General features: G+C 42.3%; 1 protein-coding gene across 1 annotated transcript in view; it reads right to left on the bottom strand.

Annotated features, from left to right (window-relative positions):
* LOC124716706 overlaps positions 1-20,547 on the bottom strand; it is a 267,069-nt gene extending 246,522 nt beyond the window's left edge. The window contains exon 1 of the mRNA XM_047243251.1: positions 20,401-20,547. The gene's annotated coding sequence lies outside the window, so the exon portion shown is untranslated. The remainder of the gene's footprint in view (positions 1-20,400) is intronic.
* Between the last annotated feature and the right edge of the window lie 2,022 nt (positions 20,548-22,569).

Genomic DNA, 22,569 nt, shown 5'->3' with positions numbered 1-22,569 from the left:
GTATGTTCTGTCCGGTGGCATGAGCCCCACGCACGGCGCAAACGTTTCTTTCTGGCTGTTCCGCTGTTGTCACCCCTCTATTGAACTCAAACAAAAGAATATGTCGGAAATATTGTAATTTCTCTACTTGACACTCCATTTTTTAGCGTCGGCAACTCCACTCACTATCTCCAAATGACAAAATAACAAAATGTAAGCTCAAATAACAATAGTAACTACAAATAAAAAATTACAGTACCAACATGCAAAACAGAAACGCTACGAATTTATGCATCAGCTTAACACTTGACTGTAAGAGGCAAACCGTCACAGCAGGATATTATCATATTATCAGTCTCCTGACGAGGTTACGGAAAGCTGCGAAGACGAAGCGTCGTGGAAAGCTGTCCAAGGAGTTGTGTTTGCTCCCCGGTAACGCCGCAGCTCTTTCTGCACAGGACAGTCACACATATTGCTCCTTTGGGTTGCCAAATTCTGCATCACTCGGTATTTCCTGACATGGTACTCACTGACTTCTTCCTCTTTCCTCAGATGAAGAAACAATTGAGTGGCAGGAATTTTCAGAATAATGACGAGATGGTTTTCAAGTCGGAACACCTCCTGAACAGCAAAATTGCAAACTTCAGGAACCAAGATCCCTGCCGCGTTATCCATCGCTGGAGAAAATTTAAAGATGAGTATGTAGAGAAGGATTAGCATCATCACCACGTTTCACAGTCACAGTTTGATTTTTTTGGAGGTGACAAAGATTTATGATTACCGAACGTAGGATATTATTTGAGCAACTTTTCCCTCGCTAAACGGAGCTGGTGGTTTTCTGTCCCTGATAATTGTTCTACAGGGTGTCCCAGAAGTATCGCGACAGACTTCGAGAGATTGTAGAGGGTGTCTTGAGGAGCACATCAAGGACAACAACCTGTGTCTGGAAACGTCAGCCACCGACGCTACAGAGCTTCGAAGTTACAGGCGCCGGGGTCTGGAGCTAGGTCACTCCACTGGCAGCTAACACTCTGCTTGTTTACAGGCGCTAGGTAGTATGTCTAGCAATGTTGTTTGTTGTTCAGTGGCTGGATTACCGCGATCGCCGGTGGAGAAGATGGAGCCGGGTAGAAAGGCATTGTTTCCTATGAATGCAAAGCTCTGTTGCCTCGGTAGCCGGCGGTTTCGGACACGAGTTTATCTGCACATTATTTTTCTCGTGTATACCGGAAAAACTAGACATATTAGAGGATTCCAGGAGAAGAATAAACGGCGGATGGAAACCCGTGTCTGAAACCGTCACCCACCGAGGCAACAGAATAAACTGTCAGCCACCGAGGCAACAGAGCATCGCATTTATGGGAGACAAGGCCTGTCTACGCAGCAGCCAGCTTCATCTTCTCCACTGGCGTTCGTGTCAGTAATTTGTGATAACTAAATACCAAGCAACATTGAACGATGTTCCACCTGCGGTCCGTCAGCTTACAAAGTCTCGTTTGTTTGTTGACGAAGTTGTTGCCTAGTGGCAGCCGCTGGCGCCTGGAACTTCGACGCTCTGTAGAGTCTATGGACGACATTTCCGGACACTGGTTACTATCTTCTATTTGTTCCTCGAGACACCGTCTACAACTACAACCTCTAGAAGTCTGTGATAGGAGTAGCTGGTATGCCAAAACTGATGTGTTTAATAAACAATGACCGGCCGGTGTGGCCGTGCGGTTCTAGACGCTTCAGCCTGGAACCGCGTGACCGCTACGGTCGCAGGTTCGAATCCTGCTTCGGGCATGGATGTTTGTGATGTCCTTAGGTTAGTTAGGTTTAAGTAGTTCTAACTTCTAGGGGACTGATGATCACAGATGTTAAGTCCCAAAGTGCTCAGAGACATTTGAACCATTTTTGAATAAACAATGTGGTGCATTGCTCGCCCCGTGTCTGTTTCATTTTACACTTTCTGTGGGAACTGTGTATGTTCCCATGGCGAAGTTTACAGGGTGATGCTACAAATATGTCAAGTGAAATTGCTTTTTCTGGATACTATCACCTCGATTCGTCGGAGGATGACACAAACCGAAGTCTCAGCATGTCAAATCAACATTGTGTCATTTCATGGTTTACATCTGCATCTAAATCTACATCGATACTCCGCAAATCATGCTTACTTAAGTGGCAGTACCTGGCAGAGAGTTCATCGAACCACCTTCGCGATAATTCTCTATTATTTCAGTCTCGAACAACGCGCGGAAAAAGTGAACACCTATATATTTCCGTGTGACCTCTGATTTCCATTATTTTATTATGATTATCGTTTCGCCCTATGTAGGTAGGCATCAGCAAAATATTTTCCCATTCGGAGGAGAAAGTTGGTGATTGAAATTTCGTGATTCCGTCGCAACAAAATACGCCTTTGTCTTGATTATGTCTACCTCAAATCTTGTATCATGTCAGTGACATTCTCTCCCTTATTTTTCGGTAGTATAAAACGTGCTGCCCTTCTCTGAACTTTCTCGATGTACTCCGTTAATCCTATCTGGTAAGTATTCCAGACCGTGCAGCATTGCCCCTAAAGAGGACGGACAAGCGTAGTAGCGGTAGTCTCTTCATTTAGATCTGTTACATTGTGTAAGTGTTCTGCCAAAAAAACGCAGTCTTTCGTCTGCCTTCCCCACAACAGTTTCTATGTGTTCTTTCCAATTTAAGTTGTTCATAATTGTAATTCACAGCTCTTTAGCTGAATTTATGGCCTTTAGATTTGACTGATTTCTCGTGTAACCGAAGTTTAACGGATTCTTTTTAGCACTCATGTGGATGGCCTCACACTTTTCATTACCTAGGATCAATTGCCAATTTTCGCCCCGTACAGATGTATTTTCTAAATCATTTTGCAATGTGTTTCGATCTTCTGATGACTGACTAGACAATAAACAATAGCATCATCTACAAACAATCTAAGACGGCTGTTCGCTTTGTCTCCGAAATCATTTATATAGATAAGGAACAACAAAGGGCCTATAACACTACCTTGGGGAACGCCAGAAATCACTTCTGTTCTGATGGATGACTTTCCGTCAGTTACTATGAAGTGTGACCTCTCCGACAGGAAATCACGAATACAGTCACATAACTGCGACGATATTCCATAAACACACAATTTCAATACAAGCCTCTTGTTGCGTACAGTGACAAAAGCCTTCAAAAGACCGACAAAGAATGCCTGTTACTCAACAAGACCAATATCTGGCCATGTGAAAGCTTTCCTTTTGTTTACTTACAACTTAATGAAATTGAAAAAGGCGGAGAGAGATAACCAATACGATCTTTATATGACCTCATTGATATTTAAAGTAACATATTTTTAACTTTTAATTTTTTATATCAAGTATAATAAAATACAAGAAGACTCAGGGATAAGGTTACTCAATTCTCTCATAACTTTGATATTACTAAATTCAAATGGTTCAAATGGCCCTAAGAACTATGGGACTTAAAATCTGAGATTATCAGTCCATTAGACTTATAACTACTTAAACCTAACTAATCCAGTGACATCACACACATTATTGCCCGAGGCAGGATTCGAACCAGCGACCGCAGCAGCAGCGCGGTTCCGGACTGAAGCGCCTAGAACCGCTCGGCCACAGAGGCCGGCATTATTTAATTAATTATCTTCGGCACACAAAACTTTTAAAAAGGAAAGTATAATTTCGGAAAAAAGATGCCTTTAATATCAATTTAAAATCGGAATGATGTTACTTTGGTAGTCACATTATGAAAAACGACACTGAAGTCAGGTCAGAAGGTAAGTAAACTGGCGAACAGCCTAAAAAGATACTTCTGCAACACAGTTAAAAAAAATCAAGAATGAATAGGAGAACTTACTGTTCATGGGTCAATTGCGCTTCGGTTCCCAGGATGAAAATCGTCAGGAAATCAGGACATCACAGAAATATTGTGAGCAACTGATATGGTGAATGCGATTCTCGCACGCATCACATGAAAGTGCCTCCTTGTGCGAACTGTGCAGAGAACGGGTGGGGAAGCAGCGGCCGCGGGCCAGACAATCCCCGCCATGTTCTCAGTATGGCCTCGGAAGAAATTCGCGGCAGAATGCGAGGCGCTCGCATTGTATTCCGCCTTCGGATATTTCTGCCGATGCTCGACTCGCCTCGGGTTTACAGCTCATGAGGCAGACCAATGAGCATGACATAACAGTCTTTCAGATCCTCTCAACTCATATCGGTACAGTCGTATGAGTATAGAAAGTGGTTACAACAACAAATCACTAGACAACTTTGCTCTGTATGCCAATCAGCCCAAATGCAAATTAATACCACGACTACGAAAATATCAAGAACGACGTTATTAGAGTCGAAACAGCGCTTAACAATTGCAAACCCAAATTTATGAAAATAAATAATATTTCAAAAGCCAAATTTCAACTTGTAATTACATGAAGAAAATTTTGTACTGGACCAAGTGACGAGACGCACAAGTAGCAACTATTCTCACTGTTAACCAACCACGTAATATATTAAAGATGGTTTCAGTCACAAATAACAAAGTATTCACTTTTAAACTTACAATTATGTGGTGTAAAATTTTGTGTTGGACGGTGATTGGAAACCATCACCTCATCGACTGTTAACTACCACAATCAAATCTTAGATATCGAAATTTTTCACTATTAGTCGGATTACAGAAACTGAAATGATGTAAAGAAAAGTTTTGCCTTCCTGGAGCTCGAATACACACATCAAAAAAAGTTTTGCATCACCTCGTTTCCGAGAGTTGCGGAAGCCGTACAGAAAATTGGAATAGAGATCAACATAAATATCAATTTCACCCTTTTTATTGCTCATGAAAACCACACATTGCATGTTGTACCACCATACAGCGAGACCTTCAGAGGTGGTCGTCCAGATTGCTGTACACACCGGTACCTTTAATACCCAGTAGCACGTCCTCTTGCATTGATGCAAGCCTGTATTCGTGGTGGCACACTATCCATAAGTTCATCAAGGCACCGTTGGTCCAGATTGTCCCACTCCTCAACGGCGATTCGGCTTGGATCCCTCAGAGTGATTGGTGGATCACGTGGTCCATAAACAACCCTTTTCAATCCATCCCTTGCATGTTCGATAGAGTTCATGCCTGGAGAACATGCTGGCCAGTCTAGTCGAGCGATGTCGTTATCCTGAAGGAAATCATTAACAAAATGTGTACGATGGGAATGCCTCACCAATATGCTGCCGATGTGGTCGCACTATCAGTCGGAGGATGGCATTAACTTATCGTACAGCCGTTACGGCGCCTTTCATGACATCCAGTGGCGTACGTCGGCCCCACATAATGCCACCCCAAAACAGCATGGAACCTCCACCTCGCTGCACTCGCTGGACACTGTGTCTAAGGTATTCAGCCTGACTGGGTTGCCTCCAAACACTTCTACGACGACTGTCTGGTTGAAGGCCTATGCGACACTCAGTGGTGAAGAGAACGTGATGCCTATCCTGAGCGGTCCATTCGGCATGTTGTTGGGCCCATGTGTACGGCGCTGCATGGTGTCGTGGTTGCAAAGATGGACCTCGCCGTGGAAGTCGGGAGTAAAGTTGCACATCATGGAGCCTATTGCGCACAGTTTGAGTCGTGCCACAGCGTCCTCTGGCTCCACAAAGAGCATTATTCATCATGGTGGTGTTGCTGTCAGGGTTCCTCCGAGTCATAATCCGTAGGTAGCGGTCATCCACTGCAGTATTAGCCCTTGAGCGGCCTGAGCGAGGCACGTAATCGACGGTTCCTGTCTCTCTATATCTCTTCCATGTCCGAACATCACTTTGGTTCACTCCGATACGCCTGGACACTTCCCTTGTTGAAAGCCGTTCCTGGCACAGAGCTACAATGCGGACGCGATCGAACCGCGGTACTGACCGTCTAGGCATGGTTGAACTACAAACAACACGAGCCATGTACCTCCTTCCTGGTGGAATCACTGGAACTGATCGGCTGTCGGACCCCTCCGTCTAATAGGCGCTGCTCATGCATGGTTGTTTCATCTATGGGCGGGTTTAGTGATATCTCTGAACAGTCAAAGGGACTGTGTCTGTGATAGAATATCCACAGTCAACGTCTATGTCCTGGAGTTATGGGAACCGGGTTGATGCAAAACTTTTTTTGATGTGGGTAGCATGTATGGCCTCTGTTTTTTACAATGCACGATTTCTAAATATCAGTGTGCTTCACCAGTAGCGACATATGCGTATGTTTGATCTGGAAATAACGCGGAGGTAGTTCTGTGCTGACTGAGAGTAAAACCTGCACCTAACATCGCTGTTGACTGCACCCGGAGAGGGCTTCACTATCGAATTATTTTTCACCAGTAGCTAGGAGTGGCATACATGAATCTGAAATGATATGATGAAAATATCACTGTCTGACTGGGAGTCAGAACCGGCACCGATCGTAATTGTTCCTAACGAATGGAGACATGTGGGAAATGGTAATTATTTTTCACTTTAGTGTGACGTGCTACAACTTCAAATGACATGATGTAAATTTTTGGCCGGACCAGTCTCGAAACCAGACAGGTATCTTTAGTGGAGAGCTTGAGGAGTTTTGAATACTGGGGAAACAACTAAATCATTGAACTGTGGCTTCCCGAAGAAGTAAGATCTCGTGAATGGGGGGATCTGAGTTCGCATCCAAGTCCAGCACTAATGTTTTCATCATATGAAGTTCAAATACTGTAAGAAATAGGTGCCCTGTGATTTTACATTACGATTGGTCCATTAAAAAATAAAATTTCTGCTGCAAGAAAGCTTACTGGTGACAAAGTTGCTACTTGCCGCGACTTCCGCTTCTCTCATGGCCCAACCTACAACTCACTTCCAGTCGGTAGCCAAGGGACTTCAAGTTTGAAGTGGGTTTCTAACAATGGCGCAAACCTACGTTGATCAGTTGACGATACCAGAGTGAAGAAAATATGTTGAGGCTTGTTAAATTGAGGCTTGTTAAAATTTGGGCTGGATGTGTGAATGGGACCCAGCCCTCAAGCATACAGGGCTAGAATCACCCCAAAAGTCCACAGAACTACCCAGATTGTCTAGAGCATGATTTTGTCATAGCGAACATTCCTCCAGATCGAATGCAAATTCTGACCCCAGGAGGTGATTACAGCCTGTTAAAACATTCATCTTCTTATTCGTCCACAATGCTATCCACCAGCTGCCTTGACTAACCAACGCGTACATTCGAGTTGATTTTGTAATCACTGTAATGAAATCATATAATTACCATCAACACGAACTTATAAAAGGGTAGGATGGGTATATTTCTATATGAATTACTGTTTTAAATTTGAACTGTTATGGTACAGTATTTTAGGGGAGGAAGGAGATAGTAAACAAAAAAGAAAGGCCAACAGGATTTGATGAATGACTTTATTACGGTTGACCACTGTAGTCCATCGAATTATTGGCAAATGTGATGAACTGCGACCATATAACCTTCGCGAGACACCTGCATTCAGAGGGCAATGATCGGAAAAAAAGAAAGCAAGGGTGATTATGGTTAAACATCCCACCGATGAAGAGCTCATTAGAGACGAAGCAGAAGCTAGGCTCAGGAAGATTAGGGAAGGAAATCGAAAATCGACTGTGTCTTCTGGAAGGATGTATCCCAACATTTGATTTAACCGCTTTAATGAAGTAACGAAAAACTTAAATCAGAATGGGCACACAAACGTTTGAACCTTTGTGTTAAATTCATAAAAAGAGAATAACGGTTGGGTCTGCCAAAGAGTATCTGAAGCTGCGGCCAAATGTGAATCTCAAAAAAGTAATTTTATGCACCTGGTGACAAAAGCAAGATGCTACGAACGGCTTCCCAGTGTTGCGTCAATCGCAGTTGGAACCCGTTGCCAACAACTAATCGTCCAATGTGACACGTCGAAACCTGCCCTAAAACTTTTTATACAAGAAAATAAACCGAAAGAAGCGCAATATGAAAATTTTAGCTGCTTTTTAACAATTCTGAAACTTTCAAATTCGTAGCTAGCTAGGAGAAATGTACACCCCTACCGTATGTTGTAGCAGAGCGCACGTGCGAAACACGGCAGGTGCATATCCTTGGTTACTGGCACATCGGTAAACAGACAAAATGACACGACAGGATTGTGATTTGTGAGGCAAATTTCAGTTTTCATTGATAGTTTCTTTCTCACAGTTGGTCGCCGACCGCGGTGGCCACGCGGTTCTAAGCGCTGCAGTCCGGAACCGCGCGACTGCTACGGTCACAGGTTCGAATCCTGCCTCGGGCATGGATATGTGTGATGTCCTTAGGTTACTTAGGTTTAAGTAGTTCTAAGTTCTAGGGGACTGATGACCTCAGATGTTAAGTCTCACAGTGCTCAGAGCCATTTGAACCATTTGAACAGTTGGTCACACTTACTATTCACTCACTTATTATCCATAACAATTAGAAGATCCCTTTGCGGTATCGCTAACAATGGGCGTGGAACAGAGTTAATTTTGAGACCTTAGTTTCTCCCGCGTATACAGTGTTTAAATAATTCACAAAAATGCAGCCGCACACACACACACACACACACACACACACACACACACACACACACACACACACTGTCTCCCTTCCTTGATGTGTTGGGCACGAAGAAGGTGGATGGTACGTTGGTTGACACATGCTGGTTATAGGAAGCCTACTGCAGGCTAACAGTTGTCACCATCCGGCTCAATATGAAAGGGTACTTCGTACCTTGGTTAACAGGGCGCATATCATCACGGACATTGAGAGTTTGTCAGCTGAGTTAGCCCATCTCGATGTAATCTTTTGTCAGAATCGTTATGGCGAAAGACAGATTAGACGTGCGTTGAGCTATTGACCAACTTTACGCCGGGTAATAGATAATAATACCGAGGTGGCACCAAAATCTAAGGCCATTTTGCTTTACTCAGGAAGCATTTTGAACAGGATTGGTCCTATTTTGTTGAAATATGATGTGAAGTGTGTTTTTCGACCACTATCTAGTATCAGGGTCCTTTTAGGATCCGTAAAGAATGATCTTGGTTTACGTATGGCGGGAATGTTCTTTGTAATTGTGGCATGTAATATATTGGTCAGACTATTAGGACTGTGGAGAACTGGTGTACTGAGCATAAGCGGCACACACGCTGACGACAGCCGAGAAAATACACCATTACAGAGCACTGATTGACACCGGTCATGCTACAGAATATGACACCACGGAGATTGTGGTATGCACTTCCATCTATTACGATACTGTTATTAAGGAAGCTGTTGAAATTAAATGAGCAAATAACATTATAAATAGAGATGGTGGTTTTTGTTTGGATTCTGGATGGAATCCTGCTCTCTTAGTTATCAAAAACCATCGATAATTTCCAACGTCGGTCATCTTTGGTTTGTGGTGGCGCTAGTGTTACAGTGCATGTGCGTGTTATCTTTACGGAGTTTCGGTGAAAATAGCGCTTACTTGCTCCTGTTTAGCCTTGAAAATGACTGTGTGCGCTCCTGTCAAAATATCGACGGTTGTCGACGACTTCATCTGGCTGCATTCCGGTAGGTTACTTGAGAAATGATTTTCTTTATGTTTTTTTTTCGTATAAGCTTACTAACAGCATGTATCTTTGTCCAGGTTCTATACTTTCGCAGTAATGTGGAATCTGATAATGTCTTAAATCTTGCAGAGACGAAATATGAAGAACATCGTACGCAATCGATATCACCTATTTCTTCTGAAGACCTACATATGTGTTATTTATCAGTTAATTTCTTGGAGGAGGAGATTAGTGTTTAACGTCCCGTCGACAACTAGGTCGTTAGAGATGGAGCACAAGCTCGGATTAGGGAAGGATTGGGAAGGAAATCGGCCGTGCCCTTTCAAAGGAACCATCCCGGCACTTGCCTGAAACGATTTAGGGAAATCACGGAAAACCTAGATCAGGATGGCCGGAGACGGGTTTGAACCGTTGTTCAAGTACAAACCTTCCAAGTCCAAATAAAACAATGTAAATTTCCTTGGATGAACAAAGGAGAGAGAAAGTGCTCATAGTTAAGCAATTTGTAATGCTCGGTTCATTTTGTAAAATCTGAGCATAAACTATATAAATAAATGAAAGATATATGCGAAGTATGAAATATGCGCAAAAAATAAACTCGCAAAAGTGTGAAAGATAAACTATTCAAAAGATTTAGAACGGCTTGTGATGAGAGAGATCTACCAGACTGTAACTTTTGGTTACACAGATTCAGGAAATTATACTGAAGAGGAATTCGCAAAATTGCGAAGTTTACTTAAAGTAAAAGTTTAGAGATTTCAGTAATAGGTAATACTACAGAGAAATTCTTAGCTAATGTGAAGATTTAGCTTCTTGTTGTCTCTTAAAATGCTGTATACCAAGGCAGTCAGTCAGGTTTCGTGCAAGATCTACGAGCAAAGTGCACTTCTTCATTTCAAACGAAAAAAAGACAGACTTACTTGTGCAGTCAATGAATGCTATGACACATTCGTATACAATAATACCAGTGATAAGTACCACCGGTTAATTTTTCCACAGCTTTGTATTTGGTTTCATGAACCTCAAGGCAATTTAGGACATAAATTTAAAAAAATAGAACTGTTTAGTTGCAAAAATTTGCAATGGACGTAGGAAAATCTGGAAAAATATGAGAGAATAATTTTCAATATTACAGCTGAAGCGTGTTCTTACCAGTTGCAGAAATTAATGCAATGCTTTTGTTAGGCTCTTGGATTGGACACAGTGACACCTCTGTTTCTAGGAGGACAGTGAAAATAACGAATAATAACGTAACTCGAATACGACTCGGAACCAACAGTGCGTTTAGCCTCTCAACAAGGTAATGTTTCCACAGTGTAAAGCATTTTTTTTTTCGAAAATTTCGGACAAACATAATTTCCAATGTTGTTGTTAAACGTCAGTCATTTATACGTTGTCAGTTTTCATCACCATATTTTATTAATTTGATGAAGTATGCCTGGTGTGGAGCGTTATATGGAAAATGGCCACAACCATTTCTTACTCTATCCCGATTCTGTGTAAATAAAACTAATAATTATAGTGAAGTGCCTGACAGCATTAATTTTTCTTTAAACAGGTGTATCTGATGTAGGGGAAACGTTTGGTTTGGCCATCCATCTAGTTTTTGCGGCGACTACAGGGAACAAACAATAACCTGTTTCAACGTTAGTAAAATATACGTTATTCGAAAATTATCATAAAACTGAGTTGCAGGTATTGTTATAAAATACGTATTTCATGTCAAAAAGTTAAAGTCCCATTTGATGTAAGTCGTCTGAATGTAACATCATATACTGCCTTGATTTTCTAGTCACTTGTGTGGCATATGTAGATTGAAGGTGGAGAGGGGAAGAAAGGAAAGGAAAGAAAAGGCAGTGGATCACTGCTGTCAGGTGCATAGGGAAATCACGCGGAATCAGCGGCGACGAGTGAAAATGAGCACCGCGCGAAGCTGGGATCTTCTGCTTATTAGGCAGGTGCTTTAACCGCTGCGCCATCCGGGACACAGCGTTATCACAGCTGCGAGGACTATCTCGGCACTCCTCACGGCCGACTCACACTCCCATCAAGCGCCACCTATACGCAGTCCCTGTCCATCTTCTTCATGTTCGCTAATCTGAGATTCCCACATGAGGTAGGACGTATTTGTGCATCCTCATTGAAAAAGGTCGATCCATTGCCCAGCTATACCAGTCAATCAATTATATGAATGCATGATGTCTGTTCTTTCGGATATGTCCGAAAGAACAGACACCAAACATTCATATACTTGTGTAACAAATACGCTGTCATAACTGTCGATATGAACTACAAGTTATTCAAAAAATCTATGATTTGAGACATTTTTAGTATGACTGCAGTACCCAAAACTTGAAATTTGGATTTTTCATTGTGTGACACCATGTTCTCTTGTCACGGCTGCTCTGCTTATTCGCCGACTAGTGCGCTACGCAGAATGGGCTATACAATCCACTGTTGTAAGCGGTAATAACTTCAACATAAAAAAATACTTGAAATGCGCTTTAGCAGCTAAAATTTTGACAGTGCATTTCTTTCGATGTGTTCTTTCGGTGAGAAAAGTTTCTGAGAAGGTTTCGACACGTCGCAATGGATCATGCCCTTATGAGACGCCTCGTCGTCGCCATATAGAAAAAGCTACCAAGCGAACTGCTGATTTCTCCAAACAACCTATTCGGAGCTCGACTGGGAAACAGTGCCTACAGCACACCCTTTTTCGCCTCACACGTTTGTCTTTCTCGCCCAGTATCGATCAACCATTAACAAAATTTCTTTGTGAATGAAAATGTACTTAAAATATGGATCGACATCTTTATCTCTGAACCAGTAGCTTTCTATAGGCGTGGGGTCCTGAGCATTACCAGTCTCTTTTAGTTAACGTGAGAGAATATATTGTTGATGATTACCTTCTCTCGTATTTTTCCGTTGTATTCAGTAAACTAACGAGAAGCAATATAAAAATATACACTTTTCTAATAACGAACCAATTACAACTTACCATATAACCCTAGGACTAAAGTCTAATTTAATATAAGAAATGTTCGTAATACGAGCCTGCCCAGAACTTCATTTGTTAGCAAGATTTTTGACTTCGATATGGTTTTATCTACGTAAAGTCCTGTGTCCTATCCAGTAAGTACTTCGAAACTATCACGAAAATATGTAAATTTATTGGTGGAAGAAATTTCCATGGTTAACGCATCTTGGTGTGTAGTCAAGAGCGATTATATCTGCGGGTTTGAATCTCAGTCAGCACAGAACTATTCGTTGCGTTATTTCCAGTTCAAACATACGCACATCTCGCTACTGATGAAGCACACTGATATTTAACGATTAATCGTGGCACAAAACATCGGTGATAGGTGCTGCATTCGAGTCCCCAGAAGGCCAGGCTTTTTCGTCTCGTCATTTCAGTTTCAGTCATCCTGCTAATAGTGAAAAATTTCGATACCTAACACCTGACTGTGGTTAGTTAACAATCGATTAGGTGCAGATTTCCAGTCCCTGCCCAACACAAAATTTTGCGCCACATCATTTGAGGTTTAAACGAGAGCACACTTCGCTATTTGTAACTGAAACCCTGCTTAGTTAACAGAGAGAACTGTTGCTGGATTGGAAACCCGGCACCTAATCCACTATAAGCTTTATATCATGTAATTACAAGTTGAAATTTGCCTTTTGAAATGCTATTTTTTGTAATAAATTTGACTTTATAGCTGTTAAAGGCTGTGTCTTCCTAATAACGTGGTTCCTGATATTTTCATCATCGTGGTACTAATTTTCGTTTGGATTGATTGGTGTACAGAACAAATTTCTTTGGTGGTCTGTTGTAGTAACTATTTTTTACAGTCAAATGGCTGCAATGAAGAGAAATCAGAGGACCTGCAGGACAGTTGCGTTATGTGGGTTGCAAATGAACCAGGCGGAACATAGTTAAGGTCTTTCTGATACTTTTGAACATGACTGCACATTAGCACTAACAGTATTACCTTTACTAGAAAGAGAATCAGCAGTAAATGCAAATGGTAATGAGTGACAAGTCATACATTCGAGGTGTGATTGGAAAGTTTTAAGAATGGATCCGCTACTGGTTACTGGTTTGACGGGGGGGGGGGGGGGGGGTACACGGAGGGTGGAGAGTGATTCATTGCCTTGTCCTCAACGCCCTTCTGAGACTTATGAACTATTAAAAACAGCTTTTGGAGATAAGTGTACGAGCCAGTCAAATGTTCTTGTCTAGTTCAGCAGATTTAAAAATGGCCGCGAATCATTTGAAGATGAACCGCGGTCCGGCCGTCCTTCCACCCAAAAACGAATTAAAATGTTGTGGAAGTTCGCGACTTAGTGCGCTCTGATCGTAGCCTTACAATTAGGGAGACAACTGATAGACTTAATTTAAGTTTCTATGCAGTTCTGTCAATTTTAACTGAAGATCTGATCATGCGCCGAGTGTCCGCAAAATTCATTCCAAAATTGTTGTCAGGTGGCCTTAGACAATACTGACTTGAAGTGTGCCAAGAACTGATTAATCGGACTAAAAATGACCCAGATTTGCTAAACAGGGTAATTACAGGTGACGAATCGTGGGTATACAGATATGATCCTGAAACCGAAGTGCAGTCTCCGCAGTGGAAGACTCCAGGTTCACCACGACTGAAAAAATCACGGCAAAGTCGGTCAAAGGTGAAGACAATGTTGGTGATTTTTTTCAATTCTACCGGTATTGTGCATCATGAATTTACCGCTGTAGGACAGACAGTTAACCAGGAATACTACAAATGTGTCCTTGAGCGTTTGTGCGAAAAGGTGCCGAAGAAAAGACCTTCATTGTGGGAAGACAGGAGTTGGGTGCTACACCATGACAATGCTCCGGCTCATCGTGCCTTCTGCATAGTTGAATTTTTGACCAAATTCAAAATTCCTGTGCTTCCACAACCGCCATATTCCCCTGATTTGGTCCCTGCGGACTTCTACCTGTTTCCTAAACTGAAATATTCTCTGAAAGGGAAGCGATTTTACTCGATTGAAGACATCCAGGCAAATACGGAGAGCGTCCTTAACACACTTCAGGAAAAAAATTCCAGGAATGTTTCCAAACGTGGGAACACCGTTGGAGTCGGTGTGTTCAGTCAGAAGGGGACTATTTTGAAGGAGATGCATCACAGTAGCATGTAAGTACCACCATTGTACAATTACAGGCCCATTCTTTAAACTTTTCGATCAGATCTCGTACAGTCTAAGGGAAAAAAAAGAACGACGCACGACGGATGAATTATCCGGATGGGACGGAAATCGGTAGATGTGATTTACATGTACAAACAAACGAATGATTAAAATTTCAGAAAAATGAAATGAATTATTAAAGAGAAAGAGCTTCACAAATTGAACAAGTGAGTAACGTGTTGGTCGACCTCTGGCCCTTATGTAAGCAGTTATTTGGCTTTGCATTGATCGACAGAGTTGTTGGTGTCCTCGTGAGCGATATCGTGCCAAATTATGTCCAATTGGAGTGTTGGATCGTCAAAATACGGAGGTGATTCGAGGGACCTGCCCACAATGCACCAAACATTCTCAGTTGTGTAGAGATCTGGCGACCTTGCTGGTCAAGGCAGGGTTTGGCAAGCTCGAAGACAAGCAGTAGAAACACTCGTCGTGTGCGGGTGGGCATTTTCTTGTTGAAATGCAAGACGGGCAACAGGATGGCTCGTAAGAAGTGCAACAAAACGGGACGCAGAATATCGTCGGCGTACCCTTATGCTGTTAGGATGCTGCGAATAACAACCGAAGGATACTGGTCTGTTATTTTGCGGATCAGTTCTTTTAACGTACAAAAGTCACGTACGGTTTTTTTCAGTCGCTTGGGATTTTCCACTGGGCGATATATTAGCGATAAATCCAGACTAAGAGAGGGAGCAATGGAAATAGTTCTCCTCTCAAGATACATCATATCCAATATCACTGCTGAAACTTTCTTTTATTGCCTTCCCGTAAATCAGTGAGCGAGCTTTTCATGATCACTGTCAACGTCTTTCATTCTCGCTTATGAACGTAAGTCGTCAGGACATTTACTTGTCTCGGATCCCTTAACAATTGTTCTGAGGTCTTTTGAGTACACCTTAATGTAACCTGTTGATCCTGACGTAGCTACCTAAATATTTTAATGAATATTTGTATTACATTAGCATCTAAACTAGTTACCTTCTATGGAGTGTCAATTCTTTCCCATTTCACCCACCTCTCTCTCTCTCGTGTAGTTAAGTACTGCTAGTACTTTCCTCTTGTAACAGTAGCGCAGAAGAGCGAAACGTATTCCAAACACACTTAGAACTATATGCACAAAAATTAAAAGCCAGTAAATAACTTCAAATTCTTAATTGCTGTGAATACTCAGTTATACTATACGTTTCTGTTATATTACGACTTCCAGTTGTGGATGATGTAGTAAGTAGTATGCTTTACCATAATAATTGTCTGTAAATAATCAGTTTTGAAAATTTACCTAATTTATCTGCACAAGAAATGATATTTGCAGTCGTAGAGCGTGTAGTTTCTCAACTATTTTTAATCCTCCTATACATTCGTATAAAAAATCCACTAACACTGACAGCACAATGAGCCTTTATTACCACCAGAGTGTGCAAAACATTTTACGGCCCGTTACAGCATAGTAACGGCGAACGATGCACAAATTGAAGTCATCAGAGCAAAACCAAATTCAAATAAGTGAATAAAATCGATGTTGAAAAGGGAGTTAGTGAATACATGTAACAAGGAATTGCGTTCGTAAAAACATATTATTCTGAGTGACAGTCATGAAGATGTGAAAGGTCAAAGCACACTGGCTTTCAACAAGCTTTTGGTTCCGTAGATTTGCGTTGTACAGACACCTCATATTCAGTCACGGTACACAAGTACGTTGAAAGTATGTCGTAAGTCAGCGTATTCTTCCATTATAAAATTCCTTACGCAGCAGGAACGACGAACCGTCAGCCGCTAACTGATCATCTAACCGCTACAATAACCAAAAAATAATACCATGTGAAAACAGGATACTTCTGATGATGGGTATGTAGGTCTACATTTGGATAGTTGGAATTGTCTACAGCGGCGGTTTCCAACGGGCAGCGTGGCACTGGGCCGTGAGTTCTAATCGGAAGCCCAAGACAAAATAAAAATTATCGGGAGCTTCATGGTTTCGCTCGTTAGTCGTCAAGATCAGAGACTTTTTTTTTTGTAAAGAAAGAAACAGACAGAAATGATGGATCAAAAGAAGGTGCTAAGATGGACTGCCAGTATTTTTTTAATGTTGAAAATTACCAATATCGTGTGCCACCATGTTGTTGGAAGTCTACGCCCCTACAGACTGCGCTACAGGGCTGGCGCGCGCCCTTGGCTGGCTACTAATGGCGTGAACATATAGCGTGGGTCATCTTGACGTGATATGGAATTGTATCTCATTGATTTTACTGGTGTAACAAGCCCTTGATTTTAAGGGCCTTACACTTCTAGAAATGGATGTACAGATCGTTGCCGAGACATTTCATGTGGCGATGTTATATCGCTTTACCAACTTAATGCTAGTGGAAGTTCGTTTCTTGTCCTTCTGAAGAAGACAGCTTTAAATCCGTTGAAACCATGGTTAAGGTACGCCCGCCCGGTTAGCTGAGCGGTCTAACGCACTGCTTTCCGATGTGGGAAGGAGCGCCTGGTCCCTGACACGAATCCGCCCGGCGGACTTGTGTCTAGGTCTGGTGAGCCGGCCAGTCTGTGGATGGTTTTTAGGCGGTTTTCCATCTGCCTCGGCGAATGCTGGCTGGTTCCCCTAAATCCGCCTCAGCTACACTATGTCGGCGATTGCTGCGCAAGCAAGTTCTCCACGTACGCGTACACCATCATTACTCTACCACACAAACATAGGGGCTACACTCGTCTGGTGTGAGACGTTCCCTGGAGGGGGGCGGGGGGGGCATCGGGGGCCGAACCGCACAAGGGTGAAGTGGACTGCGGTAGTTGCCGTGGGTTTGTGGGCCACTGCGGCTGCGGCGGGAACGGAGCCTCTCCGTCGTTTCTAGGTCCCGGGTTAACATACAATGGTTAAGGTTGGTTGAAAACCACCATTTATTCCAACTGTTCGGCTGTCTTATTCACTTGCTACATAACATGCCACAATCCGATCGTAATCTGGTAGTTTCTCGGACACAAGTGTTCACAAGAGCGACTCGCTTGAATTTTGGTCGTTTTGTACCGTGGCATTAAATGAAGGAAGGATGATTGGTGATCTGCATACCGACCAAGGCTAAGATTATAAGAAAGGAAGTATTGTTCAGATTTCTTGCTACTGGAGGCGACCTTTGGTGACAGCAGAAAACCGATATAAAGATGGCCGAACCGAGAACGGAAGTTCTGTCTCTCGAATGCGAGTTGAGAGCGTTAGCGACTATACCAGTTCGCTCAGTCCTCGTGTGGTTACTACTGAATTACTAATCACTGATACAATTGGTGGGCCTTTTTCTAGAAACTGTCTTTGTGAACGAGCCTCTTCAATTTTTTTTTTTTTAAGTGCGGTAATAGACTGAATGTAGATTGTGATTTGTGGCTAAAATTAACCTTTTTTAAGACAGGTAATTAATTCTCTTGAGGGTGACAAATAATGTCAAAAATCCCATTGCGTTCTTTTTAAGACTGACCACTCGATTTTGTGTTTTCAAATGGTTCAAATGGCTCTGAGCACTATGGTACTCAAGATCTGAGGTCATCAGTCCCCTAGAACTTAGAACTACTTAAACCTAACTAACCTAAGGACATCACACACATCCTTTGTGTTTTCATGTAGTTGGTTATAATTCAAGTCTTTTATTTATAAAAAAATGTAAATATTTTTCAATCCTTCTTGTACAGTATATTTTACTAATTAAGGCTACTGGCATACACACACACACATACAGCCACACACAAACACACTTTTATATTTAGTTACTGGGCCTCTAAGGTTTTTTTCTTTTTACAAAATAGTTGATCCGCAAGGCTAAAAATGTTGGGAACCGCTTGTCTTCAGATACATGAAGACAACACGGCTTTTTATATAAAACTAGTTACTTCTGTCGCCAGCGTTGCTATAGTGCATTAACTAGCGCAGTGATGCTGGATTCGGTGTAACCTTGATAGCGTCTAACCACACAATTGACAGACGCAGTCATTTTGAAACTTAAGCATATATGAGTATTTCCAGAGGTTAATATCACGTGAAAAGAAAAGAAAAATTAAAGCATCTCCTACAGCTCATCGTAAGAAAACCACTGAACCTTGGAGTTCTACTCCGACACTTGTCCTCCGGGCCAATAAGCCAGGTTATATAATTGTAACACACTTTCACAAGGCGCCTATATAGTTGAAATGTCCTTGTATTTCTTTTCTGTGTATTAGTCGCTTCTCTCAAGTCGTCTTTCGGCCGGGCAGGCATTCTAGTGAGTTCAGATATGAAAGTGGATAATCACGGACGTCATCCACCATAAAATGAATGGACGAGCCGGCGATGGGCCGATCAATTTACCGATAATAGCGGCCATTCTAGCCGCCCCTCACAAACGAATAACTCAGTCCTCGTTTGCTAATCAAAGCGGCGTTACGTGGACAAAATGTCATTATCTGAATGCAAGTGAATCTGGCGCGCTCAAACACAGAGGGGCAGCTAACAACTGACAGAGTGGCACACACAGATAGATGCTAAGTTTGTAAGGAAAACGAGGAAGGGAATCACACGGATAAGACACTCGGAGGTAACTGGCAGAGAAGGGAGAGTATATAGACAGCTCTGATACGTGGGAACAGAAATTTATGGAAAGTGACGTACTTCCTTGGGAGGCATAAAAGGCATAACTCTCTTTCTGCTTAGATGGAATAAATAAGGGACCTACAAATCAATAAAAAGAATTTGCGATGAAGAAGGTTGTAATGAACGAGCGTTATCAGTTTATTGAGTTTCGCATCTGACTCCGTCGAACGAGCGTGTGATTTGTTTCTACATACTGCATACACCTGCGAACATGGTGCACAAATATTAAAATAAACATATCGTAAAATGTACGAAGAGACGCAAAAAGAAGATTTCGGGTGCAGTAGAATATTTGATACATGAGTTCCATTTTGTAGTTGCAACTGAAATATGAAAGACATACGTGAGAGTATAATGTTTTAAATTTCAGAATTATTGAAAAAAGATTTGGATAGTGCATTCAGATAGCTATGATATGGATGGCGTATTATAAAACAGTTTATGAAATTGTGCTAGAAAGTTATCGCACGCTGTGCTTTCTACCGACATATTAATAACAGTTGCTGTGAAATGGGTGATACAGTACGTACACGACTTTGCAGTCCATTATGTGTGACAACACACATTAACATGTAATTACGGACCTATGGATTCAAATTGTGCTTTATATTAATAATTCAAATACCAAAGCAGCTTTTAATGCATTACGTACTTTTTTCATGCGCTGTGCAAACTTCTACTTGATATTTTACGTAATTAAAGTATTACGAAAGGGTGGTCGCGAATTCTAGCTCCGACAACTGGTACTGTCCTCACGTGTTGACGCTTCCAAGCATGAACGTTATACCCGACGCGGGTTGTATGGTGATGTTACATGATACTGGATGAAAAACGCTGAAAATGCGAAAGCGTAGTATTTGCGGCATGGTAGTTACCAAAAATGAAAAAGAAAGCCGCATCAGCGGTAGAGGGTACAGAGAGGGTAAGTTTTCCGGCACGGGCGGGTACGGTGGACACCGCCGGCATTCTGATGAGGGCGCGCAGCGAGCGCTCACTCACCCCGTGAACAGGGCCGCTCTCATGAATGGTCAACGACAGCGTCAGAGTCAGCGTCGGCTAGCGGCGGCTGCGTTGTGGCTGTGGCTGAGCTGTGGCCGAGCGAGTTGCGAGAGGAGGAGGCGCCTGTGCGTTCACAGGCAGCCGGTCGCCGACAGTCGTCCCCGGCGCCGCGGCGCTCCGCCCCTTTTAAAGGGGTGCCGCCGGCGGGTCGATACGCCGGGCGCCGCCAGAGACACCTGGTGGCCGCGGCGCGCGTCGCTATCGCGTCAGCAGCGCCGGCGAGCGTCCGGTGCACACACACACACACACACACACACACACACACACACACACGCACACAAAAGGCGAGAAGTATTCAGCCCATCCCAAGTGCGGAGGACAATCTCGTAATGAAGAGCTGGCAGCTCCTACCGCCGCGACGAAGAGTCTCCAGCGAAGCACAGAAAAGAAACACTAGACAATTCGTTAGAAGACCACTAATGATCAACAGGCAGCCTCCCCCAACCCCCTACCCGGTTTAAAATAACTACTGATAACAAATGAAGACTCCTTTATCCGTGTCACACTCATATATCTTAAAATATCTGAGCTGAAGCCTTGTGCATCAACAGTGGAGTAGAGAGACAGTTTTGTCATGGCGATGTAACCTGATTTATAAGCAGCTAGCCGTCAGCAGAGACTTCTGCTGTTTGACTATATTTTCTCAGCCGTCATTGTCTTCTGTAATCCCATTATTGTGAGGTCCTCCTGATTGCTCTTCCTAGATGGTGATTTCACCGAATTTTTCGCGTCAGTCCCTTATTATCAGCAGTAAAATGTTCACATGCCCTTCGCAATATTCAGTAAAGATGGAAGCATGGGTTCAGCAATTTTTTCATCTCCTATTTAACACCTTATACTGTGAAACCATTTCCTTACTTTTCAGTGAAAAAATTCTGCAAAACATTTTAAGCACATGGTTTGATCATTGCGTCCTCAATATTTGTACCTTCTCATCGAGTGGTGGTAAAACCGCTATCGCTCGGTGTGGTTCCTGACAGCCGAAAAAAAAGACCATCAGTATATTCTCATTTAAGGAGCTATAATAATACGTATACTGGTTCATACAGTCATTTAACCCTAGATTACTAAAACATCTTAGACCCGACGATTGCATTTGGTACTAATTCTGGGTTCCCGCCAATCTCGTACTGTCGGTATGGGGTGTAAAACAAGACAGTTTACCCTTATTTTGTATATGACACACCATTGGAGACCTTATAATTGTAATTAACTAATGTATAAACTATAAATTCTGACTACCCATTAATAAAATGTTGATTAATATTTACGATGTTTTGGTAAAAATATTACATCCCCCCCCCCCACCACCACCACCACCACCCCTCTCACGTCAGTGTTCTTGGGCTAACAGTAGTATAATAGTTTACAAGTACAAAAGAGCTCTTCAATATCAAAATATTTCCCAAACTAGTGGTTTCGAACAAAATTCGAACTGCAAAAAAAGTATTCAGTAGTTTAGATCTCTAATCATAAAAACTATAACCCTGTGGTCAATACTAACTCCTGAAAATACTGATATGGGCACCCGAGAAGTGATTGGCATCTCGCACATTAAAAAAGAGCTGTTACAATATGAGATCCTTGTAAGGGGGAAGACTACTGAGGCAAGCGTGATGGAACTAACACAAGAGACTGCTTGGTGCGTTGGACCGCTTGTGACAGCTGAGCAAACAGAATACAGAAAAGTTAGGTGCAGCTGTACTCGAAATACTTCTTTACAGTGCAGGCCAATATTGAGTTCTTAAGGGATAACAATCCTTCACGTAAGCAAATACTACCTATTTAATCTTAATTAATCCATTTAGCCAATCCGTTTCAAGATTTGTTCCAGATATAATGGTAAGACAGAGATTTAGAAACCAGGTTTTAAATTGAAAGACATTTCCAGGGGCAGATGTAGACTCTGACCACAATCTATTGGTTATGAACTGTAGATTAAAACTGAAGAAACTGTAAAGAGGTGGGAATTTAAGGAGATGGGACCTGGATAAACTGACTAAACAAGAGGTTGTACAGAGTTTCAGGGAGAGCATAAGGGAACAATTGACAGGAATGGGGGAAAGAAATACAGTAGAAGAAGAATGGGTAGCTTTGAGAGATGAAGTA

The sequence above is a fragment of the Schistocerca piceifrons genome, chromosome 1 (assembly GCF_021461385.2).
Source record: "Schistocerca piceifrons isolate TAMUIC-IGC-003096 chromosome 1, iqSchPice1.1, whole genome shotgun sequence".
Classification (NCBI taxonomy): Eukaryota; Metazoa; Arthropoda; class Insecta; order Orthoptera; family Acrididae; genus Schistocerca; species Schistocerca piceifrons.
This window is presented reverse-complemented; position numbering and strand designations above follow the sequence as displayed.